A 13,717-nucleotide genomic window follows, 5' to 3' on the forward strand; every position below is an offset into this window, starting at 1 on the left:
CTCCACCCACCACCCTCCTCCTTCTCTCTTTCCCTCGTACTGCGTGGGAGCGAGAGGGGGCAGGATAACGGCCCCTCAAGGCGGGGGAGAGACCTGCCCCTATAAGGCAACTCTCCCTGGTCCTGTCCCCTCTCAACCAGATGTGAAGCCCTCTCAACCAGATGTGGAACTCTCTCAACCAGATGTGGAGCTTCCTCATCCCCGCCCTGGACCTGATCCCATCCCAACCTGGATCTACGAGGACATTCATGACTCCACCCATCACCTCCTCCTTCTTTTACTCCCTCGCTCTGCGTGGGAGTGTGAGAGGGGCAGGATAACGGCCCGTCAAGGCGGGGAAGAGACCTGCCCCTATAAGGCAACTCTTCCTGGTCCTGACCCCTCTCACCCAAATCTGTAACTGACCTTTTGTCTCTACTACTAATCAAACTTAAACTTGTTCATTGACCTGTTGTCTCCACTATTAATCTAACTTTCAGTGGATAGTACGGTCAAGAGAGCTATGACGACGTGCGCCGGCCTGTGCATTGCCTTTGGTCCCTGTAAACCACCGAGTCGACGGACGAGGTGGGGGGATCATCGAGAAACCTGAAAAATCTAACCCTAGCCCGTGCCTTCGGACAGCCTAGCTCTATTTACAACAGACCACTATGTACTATCCACAGCAGGCCGCTCTATTCCTGCACGAGGTCAGTAACCTGACCAGAATGTAGAATGGAAATAATTCCATCTCTAAAGAAGGATTTAATCAAAGGATGAAAAATTACATGTGGTGCCTTTAATGATTAAATACTCCCTAGCGGGTAAAACCAGGCACAACAACCTTAATTAGGACCTAGATCCCTTAAACAAAGAGATTTTTTTATATATAAAGAAAACCTAGCAAACAGGGGAGCCGAGTAATTTCAAATTTACTTTTAACCAATTAGACAACTAGAAAAACCAAGTGGAACTCTGAGTGCACCTACATGAGACCTAATTGACCTAATGTCTCTGAAACTATAAATCAAAATGTAGATATATAGGGTACTTTCTGACAGATCCAAATGGGATCTTACTAATTAGGTCTTACTATTTAGAGTTTTTTTAAAAAAAGAATCTATTTTATAGGGACCACCATTATACTATCCTAAACATGCCACGTTTTTCCGGCTTAATGTCATTAACCTGACCATAATATGAACTAAAAATAATTACGTCTCTAAAGAATCAACAATAACTGAACTTTTATTATCTTAATAATTAAATATATACATATATAACAGGATTGTTTAGATTTTTAAATCTCACCGGATTACCCGGATACAGAAGAAAATGTAGATATATAGGGTATTTTCTGACAGATCTAAATGAGATCTTACTAATTAGGTCTTACTAATTAGAGTTTTTTTTTTTTTTTTTTTTTTTTTTTTTTTAAAAGAATCTATTTTATAGGGACCACCATTATACTATCCTAAACATGCCACGTTTTTCCGGCTTAATGTCATTAACCTGACCAGAATATGAACTAAAAATAATTACGTCTCTAAAGAATCAACAATAACTGAACTTTTATTATCTTAATAATTAAATATATACATATATAACAGGATTATTTAGATTTTTAAATCTCACCGGATTACCCGGATACAGAAGAAAATGTATATATAGGGTATTTTCTGACAGATCTAAATGAGATTTTACTAATTAGGTCTTACTAATTAGAGTCTTTTTAAAAGAATCTATTTTATAGGGACCACCATTATACTATCCTAAACATGCCACGTTTTTCCGGCTTAATGTCATTAACCTGACCAGAATATGAACTAAAAATAATTACGTCTCTAAAGAATCAACAATAACTGAACTTTTATTATCTTAATAATTAAATATATACATATATAACATGATTATTTAGACTTTTAAATTTCACCGGATCACCTGGATACAAGGAGAAAGAAAAGACTTAATCAGGATAGAAAATACAGGCGATTATTTTAATTAATAAATAAATATATACATATATAACATGCTTATTTAATTACCGGATCAACCGGATACAACAGAAAAAGAAAAAGATTTAATCAAAGGTGGAAAAATACAGGGGGTTCTTTAATGATTAAACACTCCCTAGTGGTTAAAAGCGGGCATAACAGCCTTAATTAGGACCCTTATTCCATAACAAAGAGACCCCCCTAATTTTAAATATCTAGCAGTAAGGGGAACCGAGTAATTACATTTTACTTTTAACCATATTAGACGATTAGAAAACCCAGTTGAATTCTGGGTAAACCTACGGGGGACCTAATTATCTTAATAGCTCTGTAATTACAAATAAAAATATGGACATATGGGGTATTTTCGGACAGCTTTTAATGAGATCTTACTAATTATAGGGTTTTTAGAACATTTTTTTTGAAACCATAACGGAGTAGGACTGTAAGAAATATGACCTCCACTCACAGCCCAGTCTAAAAAACGAGTTTTCACAAATTCTGTAGTCATACGGTTTATGAGACACAGAACTACTTTGCCATGGGTGAAGAGGACCATTCTTCATCCTTCCTCTTCATCACCCTGCTCCAAAAAAAAAGGTGGGGGCTGCCTTGTGAGGTCACAGACCCTCCTATGCTGGAATTCAATGGTAAGTATGCCTTTTTCATGAAAAATTCACCTTGTTTTATAAAAATAATAATAATAATAATACTATTTAAATAAATAATAATAATAATAATAATAATTATAATAATTATATTAATTAAATTCATAATAATAATAAATATAATAATAATTATATAATAAGTTTTATAATATATAAAAAAACATAGCCTTCCTACCGTAATTATAATAACTTTAACTCTGTAATATTAACTCATAAAATTAGATTTTAACTTATCTTTATACTAAAATGGACACACCCTGGGAACTGATCATCCCGGCGGGGCCCACCCTGTGGTGAGGGTGTCTAGTGGTAATGGCCGAAACACCCCGTGATCCCGGGGTTCACTACTGATGATGTGTCCTATAAATAGACTTAAAATAGACATAAAATAGAATTTAAAATAAGATTGTTAGACAATTAAAGAAACTAACCTCTACAACAACAAACTTTCCACCCTATCTTAGTGGAGAGTTACAATACTTAAACAACAAAAAAAACTTTCCAACAATGAAATGCTGAAAATACAAGGAAATGCTGCCATTTTTTCCAGAACTCCAAGGAAGATTCATACAGCTTCACAAACAAAGAATTCTTTTATTATTATTTTTTTATATATATTTTTCTATATATTTTTTTGTTTTTAATTTTTTATTTTTTGAATTTTTTGAGTTTTTTGAAAAAATAAAAAAATAAAGTTTTTTTTCCAGAAACCTAATGGTGCTTCCCACTTTTTTACAAACACATATACACATTATTTCCAGAACTCTAAAGGATGTTCCCACAATTTTTACAAACACATATTATAAGTCTCCACATCTTTGCAAACACATTATTTCCAGAACTCTAAGTGAGGTTCCCACATTTCTACAAACACATATTATGTCCAGAACCTGGAGGGAGGTTCACACGATTTTACAAACACACATGAAACTTTTTTCTCCAGAACTTAAAGGGACATTCTCACATTTTTACAAAGGATTTTTTCCAGAACTCTGAGGGAATTTCCACTTCTTTATGAACTTTATTTTTGAAATGGATGGTGAAGAAATGGATCAGAAGAGCCGTGGAGCTGCCCAGTCGTTGGATGAAGGAGGGGATTCTTCGAGGGAACCTCAACAACTTACCCTAAACCCTAACCCCAACCCTAACCTTAACCCTAAACCCTAGTCATTACCCTAACCCCTGACCCCTAACCTTAACCCCTAACCCCAACCCCTAACCCTAACCCTTGACCCCTGACCCTAACCTTAACCCTTAAACCCTAACCCAGAACCCTTACCCTAACCCCAACCCCTAACCCTAACCCTAACCCTTAAACTCTAACCCTAACCCTAACCCCTGACCCTAACCCTTATCCCAACCACATCCCAGCCTGGATCTACGAAGACGTTCACGACTCCACCCACCACCCTCCTCCTTCTCTCTTTCCCTCGTACTGCGTGGGAGCGAGAGGGGGCAGGATAACGGCCCGTCAAGGCGGGGGAGAGACCTGCCCCTATAAGGCAACTCTCCCTGGTCCTGTCCCCTCTCAACCAGATGTGAAGCCCTCTCAACCAGATGTGGAACTCTCTCAACCAGATGTGGAGCTTCCTCATCCCCGCCCTGGACCTGATCCCATCCCAACCTGGATCTACGAGGACATTCATGACTCCACCCATCACCTCCTCCTTCTTTTACTCCCTCGCTCTGCGTGGGAGTGTGAGAGGGGCAGGATAACGGCCCGTCAAGGCGGGGAAGAGACCTGCCCCTATAAGGCAACTCTTCCTGGTCCTGACCCCTCTCACCCAAATCTGTAACTGACCTTTTGTCTCTACTACTAATCAAACTTAAACTTGTTCATTGACCTGTTGTCTCCACTATTAATCTAACTTTAGGTGGATAGTACGGTCAAGAGAGCTATGACGACGTGCGCCGGCCTGTGCATTGCCTTTGGTCCCTGTAAACCACCGAGTCGACGGACGAGGTGGGGGGATCATCGAGAAACCTGAAAAATCTAACCCTAACCCTAACCCTAACCCTAACCCTAACCCTAACCCTAACCCTAACCCCCTAACCCTAACCCTAACCCTAACCCTAACCCTAACCCTATCAAACGTTATTAGCGGAAGGGTAATTTACCCTTACCTCATTTTACCCCCTTAATCTAACCCTAACCCTAACCCTAACCCCCCTATCCTAACCCTAACCCTAACCCTAACCCTAACCCTAACCAACCCTAACCCTAACCCTAACCCTAACCCTAACCCTGACCCCTGACCCTAACCTTAACCCTTAAACCCTAACCCAGAACCCTTACCCTAACCCCAACCCCTAACCCTAACCCTTAAACTCTAACCCTAACCCTAACCCCTGACCCTAACCCTTATCCCAACCACATCCCAGCCTGGATCTACGAAGACGTTCACGACTCCACCCACCACCCTCCTCCTTCTCTCTTTCCCTCGTACTGCGTGGGAGCGAGAGGGGGCAGGATAACGGCCCCTCAAGGCGGGGGAGAGACCTGCCCCTATAAGGCAACTCTCCCTGGTCCTGTCCCCTCTCAACCAGATGTGAAGCCCTCTCAACCAGATGTGGAACTCTCTCAACCAGATGTGGAGCTTCCTCATCCCCGCCCTGGACCTGATCCCATCCCAACCTGGATCTACGAGGACATTTATGACTCCACCCATCACCTCCTCCTTCTTTTACTCCCTCGCTCTGCGTGGGAGTGTGAGAGGGGCAGGATAACGGCCCGTCAAGGCGGGGAAGAGACCTGCCCCTATAAGGCAACTCTTCCTGGTCCTGACCCCTCTCACCCAAATCTGTAACTGACCTTTTGTCTCTACTACTAATCAAACTTAAACTTGTTCATTGACCTGTTGTCTCCACTATTAATCTAACTTTCAGTGGATAGTACGGTCAAGAGAGCTATGACGACGTGCGCCGGCCTGTGCATTGCCTTTGGTCCCTGTAAACCACCGAGTCGACGGACGAGGTGGGGGGATCATCGAGAAACCTGAAAAATCTAACCCTAACCCAAATCTGTAATTGACCTGTTGTCTCTCCTCTACTACTAAGCAAACCTAAACTTGTAATTGACCTGTTGTCTCTCTACTACTAATCAAACTTTTAGTGGATAGTACGGTCAAGAGAGCCAAATGGACGACGTGCGCTGGCCTGTCGCATTGCCTTTGGTCCCTGTAAACCACCGAGTCGACGGACGAGGTGGGGGGATCATCGAGAAACCTGAAAAATCTAACCCTAACCCTAAACCCTAAACCCTAAACCCTAACCCTAACCCTAACCCTAACCCTAACCCTACCCTAACCCACTAACCCTAACCCTAACCCTAACCCTAACCCTAACCCTACTGACAAAAGTACTTTAGTGCATACGGATCTCAACTGGATGTACGATGTGAGAGTGCAACACTACCTTCTGCGAACTCTGGTAACGCCTACGAGCGTTAGGAGGCAGTAGCGTATTGGTTTCCCGCAGGGAGCCGTTGAACACAAACCCTAACCCTAACCCTAACCCTAACCCTAATATAGGTACCCATCGACTCCAAATGGCCTGAAACGTGCTCCTAACTACTTTCTGGGTGAACCTTTTTCACCAAAACACTTAGTCAAATTTCAGGAAATTTTGCTCCATTCATTTTCAATGCGATACACATTTCCGGTCATAACTTCCGAACGGAAGGTCGTAGAGACTTGAAAACAGCTTCGTTGGAAAGCTAGACCCCGAAATAGGTCTGACGCGACCAGGTTTCGAAGCTCTAGGACCTTCCTATCAAAAGTTATTTAAAAAAAACACTTTTTACCCATGATCCTTTGCTCCAATCGCGAAAACGACACCGTCAGCCAGGTTTTGATTTGGGCCGGTGGGTTATAGGTACATATCGACTCCAAATGGCCTGAAACGTGCTCCTTAACACTTTCTGGAGGGTCGTTTTTGGACAAAACACAGTGTAATTCTCACACCAATTCGCGCCCATTCATTTCCTATGGGGGGACGTTTTGCCCTATATCTCCAGAACAGAAGGTCGGAGAGCTTCGAAACCCGAATCCGTCGGATATATTTAGGGGTCTAGCTCTCCAACAAGACCAACCACGAGTCTCTAAGACCTTCAGAAGCTGAGATAAAAAATATGATTTTTTTTTTTTTTGTTTAGATTTTCTCCCACTTCCCAAAGTCGTAGAAGGTCGAGAGTGGGCTCGTTGGAAAGCTAGACCCCTAATTATGTCTGACGCGAGCAGGTTCCGAAGCTCTACGACCTTCCTATCAAAAGTTATTCAAAAAAAACACTTTTTACCCATGATCCTTTGCTCCAATCGCGAAAACGACACCGTTTGCGAAGTAGCTATCACCTAGGAGCCCTATATATACATGCTAAGCTAAGTTATAGCTTGGTTAGCAAGTTTTAGCTTGCTAAGCTAGGCTAAGCTAACTTTGAGCCGGCTCAAAAGTGGCTATTACCCCCTATCCTAACCCTAACCCTAACCCTAACCCTAACCCTAACCCTAACCCTAACCCTAGTGCACCTACATGAGACCTAATTGACCTAATGTCTCTGAAACTATAAATCAAAATGTAGATATATAGGGTACTTTCTGACAGATCCAAATGGGATCTTACTAATTAGGTCTTACTATTTAGAGTTTTTTTAAAAAAAGAATCTATTTTATAGGGACCACCATTATACTATCCTAAACATGCCACGTTTTTCCGGCTTAATGTCATTAACCTGACCATAATATGAACTAAAAATAATTACGTCTCTAAAGAATCAACAATAACTGAACTTTTATTATCTTAATAATTAAATATATACATATATAACAGGATTGTTTAGATTTTTAAATCTCACCGGATTACCCGGATACAGAAGAAAATGTAGATATATAGGGTATTTTCTGACAGATCTAAATGAGATCTTACTAATTAGGTCTTACTAATTAGAGTTTTTTTTTTTTTTTTTTTTTTTTTTAAAAGAATCTATTTTATAGGGACCACCATTATACTATCCTAAACATGCCACGTTTTTCCGGCTTAATGTCATTAACCTGACCAGAATATGAACTAAAAATAATTACGTCTCTAAAGAATCAACAATAACTGAACTTTTATTATCTTAATAATTAAATATATACATATATAACATGATTATTTAGACTTTTAAATTTCACCGGATCACCTGGATACAAGGAGAAAGAAAAGACTTAATCAGGATAGAAAATACAGGCGATTATTTTAATTAATAAATAAATATATACATATATAACATGCTTATTTAATTACCGGATCAACCGGATACAACAGAAAAAGAAAAAGATTTAATCAAAGGTGGAAAAATACAGGGGGTTCTTTAATGATTAAACACTCCCTAGTGGTTAAAAGCGGGCATAACAGCCTTAATTAGGACCCTTATTCCATAACAAAGAGACCCCCCTAATTTTAAATATCTAGCAGTAAGGGGAACCGAGTAATTACATTTTACTTTTAACCATATTAGACGATTAGAAAACCCAGTTGAATTCTGGGTAAACCTACGGGGGACCTAATTATCTTAATAGCTCTGTAATTACAAATAAAAATATGGACATATGGGGTATTTTCGGACAGCTTTTAATGAGATCTTACTAATTATAGGGTTTTTAGAACATTTTTTTTGAAACCATAACGGAGTAGGACTGTAAGAAATATGACCTCCACTCACAGCCCAGTCTAAAAAACGAGTTTTCACAAATTCTGTAGTCATACGGTTTATGAGACACAGAACTACTTTGCCATGGGTGAAGAGGACCATTCTTCATCCTTCCTCTTCATCACCCTGCTCCAAAAAAAAGGTGGGGGCTGCCTTGTGAGGTCACAGACCCTCCTATGCTGGAATTCAATGGTAAGTATGCCTTTTTCATGAAAAATTCACCTTGTTTTATAAAAATAATAATAATAATAATACTATTTAAATAAATAATAATAATAATAATAATAATTATAATAATTATATTAATTAAATTCATAATAATAATAAATATAATAATAATTATATAATAAGTTTTATAATATATAAAAAAACATAGCCTTCCTACCGTAATTATAATAACTTTAACTCTGTAATATTAACTCATAAAATTAGATTTTAACTTATCTTTATACTAAAATGGACACACCCTGGGAACTGATCATCCCGGCGGGGCCCACCCTGTGGTGAGGGTGTCTAGTGGTAATGGCCGAAACACCCCGTGATCCCGGGGTTCACTACTGATGATGTGTCCTATAAATAGACTTAAAATAGACATAAAATAGAATTTAAAATAAGATTGTTAGACAATTAAAGAAACTAACCTCTACAACAACAAACTTTCCACCCTATCTTAGTGGAGAGTTACAATACTTAAACAACAAAAAAAACTTTCCAACAATGAAATGCTGAAAATACAAGGAAATGCTGCCATTTTTTCCAGAACTCCAAGGAAGATTCATACAGCTTCACAAACAAAGAATTCTTTTATTATTATTTTTTTATATATATTTTTCTATATATTTTTTTGTTTTTAATTTTTTATTTTTTGAATTTTTTGAGTTTTTTGAAAAAATAAAAAAATAAAGTTTTTTTTCCAGAAACCTAATGGTGCTTCCCACTTTTTTACAAACACATATACACATTATTTCCAGAACTCTAAAGGATGTTCCCACAATTTTTACAAACACATATTATAAGTCTCCACATCTTTGCAAACACATTATTTCCAGAACTCTAAGTGAGGTTCCCACATTTCTACAAACACATATTATGTCCAGAACCTGGAGGGAGGTTCACACGATTTTACAAACACACATGAAACTTTTTTCTCCAGAACTTAAAGGGACATTCTCACATTTTTACAAAGGATTTTTTCCAGAACTCTGAGGGAATTTCCACTTCTTTATGAACTTTATTTTTGAAATGGATGGTGAAGAAATGGATCAGAAGAGCCGTGGAGCTGCCCAGTCGTTGGATGAAGGAGGGGATTCTTCGAGGGAACCTCAACAACTTACCCTAAACCCTAACCCCAACCCTAACCTTAACCCTAAACCCTAGTCATTACCCTAACCCCTGACCCCTAACCTTAACCCCTAACCCCAACCCCTAACCCTAACCCTTGACCCCTGACCCTAACCTTAACCCTTAAACCCTAACCCAGAACCCTTACCCTAACCCCAACCCCTAACCCTAACCCTAACCCTTAAACTCTAACCCTAACCCTAACCCCTGACCCTAACCCTTATCCCAACCACATCCCAGCCTGGATCTACGAAGACGTTCACGACTCCACCCACCACCCTCCTCCTTCTCTCTTTCCCTCGTACTGCGTGGGAGCGAGAGGGGGCAGGATAACGGCCCGTCAAGGCGGGGGAGAGACCTGCCCCTATAAGGCAACTCTCCCTGGTCCTGTCCCCTCTCAACCAGATGTGAAGCCCTCTCAACCAGATGTGGAACTCTCTCAACCAGATGTGGAGCTTCCTCATCCCCGCCCTGGACCTGATCCCATCCCAACCTGGATCTACGAGGACATTCATGACTCCACCCATCACCTCCTCCTTCTTTTACTCCCTCGCTCTGCGTGGGAGTGTGAGAGGGGCAGGATAACGGCCCGTCAAGGCGGGGAAGAGACCTGCCCCTATAAGGCAACTCTTCCTGGTCCTGACCCCTCTCACCCAAATCTGTAACTGACCTTTTGTCTCTACTACTAATCAAACTTAAACTTGTTCATTGACCTGTTGTCTCCACTATTAATCTAACTTTAGGTGGATAGTACGGTCAAGAGAGCTATGACGACGTGCGCCGGCCTGTGCATTGCCTTTGGTCCCTGTAAACCACCGAGTCGACGGACGAGGTGGGGGGATCATCGAGAAACCTGAAAAATCTAACCCTAGCCCGTGCCTTCGGACAGCCTAGCTCTATTTACAACAGACCACTATGTACTATCCACAGCAGGCTGCTTTGTTCCTGCACGAGGTCAGTAACCTGACCAGAATGTAGAATGGAAATAATTCCATCTCTAAAGAAGGATTTAATCAAAGGATGAAAAATTACATGTGGTGCCTTTAATGATTAAATACTCCCTAGCGGGTAAAACCAGGCACAACAACCTTAATTAGGACCTAGATCCCTTAAACAAAGAGATTTTTTTATATATAAAGAAAACCTAGCAAACAGGGGAGCCGAGTAATTTCAAATTTACTTTTAACCAATTAGACAACTAGAAAAACCAAGTGGAACTCTGAGTGCACCTACATGAGACCTAATTGACCTAATGTCTCTGAAACTATAAATCAAAATGTAGATATATAGGGTACTTTCTGACAGATCCAAATGGGATCTTACTAATTAGGTCTTACTATTTAGAGTTTTTTTAAAAAAAGAATCTATTTTATAGGGACCACCATTATACTATCCTAAACATGCCACGTTTTTCCGGCTTAATGTCATTAACCTGACCATAATATGAACTAAAAATAATTACGTCTCTAAAGAATCAACAATAACTGAACTTTTATTATCTTAATAATTAAATATATACATATATAACAGGATTGTTTAGATTTTTAAATCTCACCGGATTACCCGGATACAGAAGAAAATGTAGATATATAGGGTATTTTCTGAAAGATCTAAATGAGATCTTACTAATTAGGTCTTACTAATTAGAGTTTTTTTTTTTTTTTTTTTTTTTTTTTTTTTAAAAGAATCTATTTTATAGGGACCACCATTATACTATCCTAAACATGCCACGTTTTTCCGGCTTAATGTCATTAACCTGACCAGAATATGAACTAAAAATAATTACGTCTCTAAAGAATCAACAATAACTGAACTTTTATTATCTTAATAATTAAATATATACATATATAACAGGATTATTTAGATTTTTAAATCTCACCGGATTACCCGGATACAGAAGAAAATGTATATATAGGGTATTTTCTGACAGATCTAAATGAGATTTTACTAATTAGGTCTTACTAATTAGAGTCTTTTTAAAAGAATCTATTTTATAGGGACCACCATTATACTATCCTAAACATGCCACGTTTTTCCGGCTTAATGTCATTAACCTGACCAGAATATGAACTAAAAATAATTACGTCTCTAAAGAATCAACAATAACTGAACTTTTATTATCTTAATAATTAAATATATACATATATAACATGATTATTTAGACTTTTAAATTTCACCGGATCACCTGGATACAAGGAGAAAGAAAAGACTTAATCAGGATAGAAAATACAGGCGATTATTTTAATTAATAAATAAATATATACATATATAACATGCTTATTTAATTACCGGATCAACCGGATACAACAGAAAAAGAAAAAGATTTAATCAAAGGTGGAAAAATACAGGGGGTTCTTTAATGATTAAACACTCCCTAGTGGTTAAAAGCGGGCATAACAGCCTTAATTAGGACCCTTATTCCATAACAAAGAGACCCCCCTAATTTTAAATATCTAGCAGTAAGGGGAACCGAGTAATTACATTTTACTTTTAACCATATTAGACGATTAGAAAACCCAGTTGAATTCTGGGTAAACCTACGGGGGACCTAATTATCTTAATAGCTCTGTAATTACAAATAAAAATATGGACATATGGGGTATTTTCGGACAGCTTTTAATGAGATCTTACTAATTATAGGGTTTTTAGAACATTTTTTTTGAAACCATAACGGAGTAGGACTGTAAGAAATATGACCTCCACTCACAGCCCAGTCTAAAAAACGAGTTTTCACAAATTCTGTAGTCATACGGTTTATGAGACACAGAACTACTTTGCCATGGGTGAAGAGGACCATTCTTCATCCTTCCTCTTCATCACCCTGCTCCAAAAAAAAAGGTGGGGGCTGCCTTGTGAGGTCACAGACCCTCCTATGCTGGAATTCAATGGTAAGTATGCCTTTTTCATGAAAAATTCACCTTGTTTTATAAAAATAATAATAATAATAATACTATTTAAATAAATAATAATAATAATAATAATAATTATAATAATTATATTAATTAAATTCATAATAATAATAAATATAATAATAATTATATAATAAGTTTTATAATATATAAAAAAACATAGCCTTCCTACCGTAATTATAATAACTTTAACTCTGTAATATTAACTCATAAAATTAGATTTTAACTTATCTTTATACTAAAATGGACACACCCTGGGAACTGATCATCCCGGCGGGGCCCACCCTGTGGTGAGGGTGTCTAGTGGTAATGGCCGAAACACCCCGTGATCCCGGGGTTCACTACTGATGATGTGTCCTATAAATAGACTTAAAATAGACATAAAATAGAATTTAAAATAAGATTGTTAGACAATTAAAGAAACTAACCTCTACAACAACAAACTTTCCACCCTATCTTAGTGGAGAGTTACAATACTTAAACAACAAAAAAAACTTTCCAACAATGAAATGCTGAAAATACAAGGAAATGCTGCCATTTTTTCCAGAACTCCAAGGAAGATTCATACAGCTTCACAAACAAAGAATTCTTTTATTATTATTTTTTTATATATATTTTTCTATATATTTTTTTGTTTTTAATTTTTTATTTTTTGAATTTTTTGAGTTTTTTGAAAAAATAAAAAAATAAAGTTTTTTTTCCAGAAACCTAATGGTGCTTCCCACTTTTTTACAAACACATATACACATTATTTCCAGAACTCTAAAGGATGTTCCCACAATTTTTACAAACACATATTATAAGTCTCCACATCTTTGCAAACACATTATTTCCAGAACTCTAAGTGAGGTTCCCACATTTCTACAAACACATATTATGTCCAGAACCTGGAGGGAGGTTCACACGATTTTACAAACACACATGAAACTTTTTTCTCCAGAACTTAAAGGGACATTCTCACATTTTTACAAAGGATTTTTTCCAGAACTCTGAGGGAATTTCCACTTCTTTATGAACTTTATTTTTGAAATGGATGGTGAAGAAATGGATCAGAAGAGCCGTGGAGCTGCCCAGTCGTTGGATGAAGGAGGGGATTCTTCGAGGGAACCTCAACAACTTACCCTAAACCCTAACCCCAAC

The sequence above is a fragment of the Cololabis saira genome, unplaced genomic scaffold (assembly GCF_033807715.1).
Source record: "Cololabis saira isolate AMF1-May2022 unplaced genomic scaffold, fColSai1.1 scf044, whole genome shotgun sequence".
Taxonomy (NCBI): Eukaryota; Metazoa; Chordata; class Actinopteri; order Beloniformes; family Belonidae; genus Cololabis; species Cololabis saira.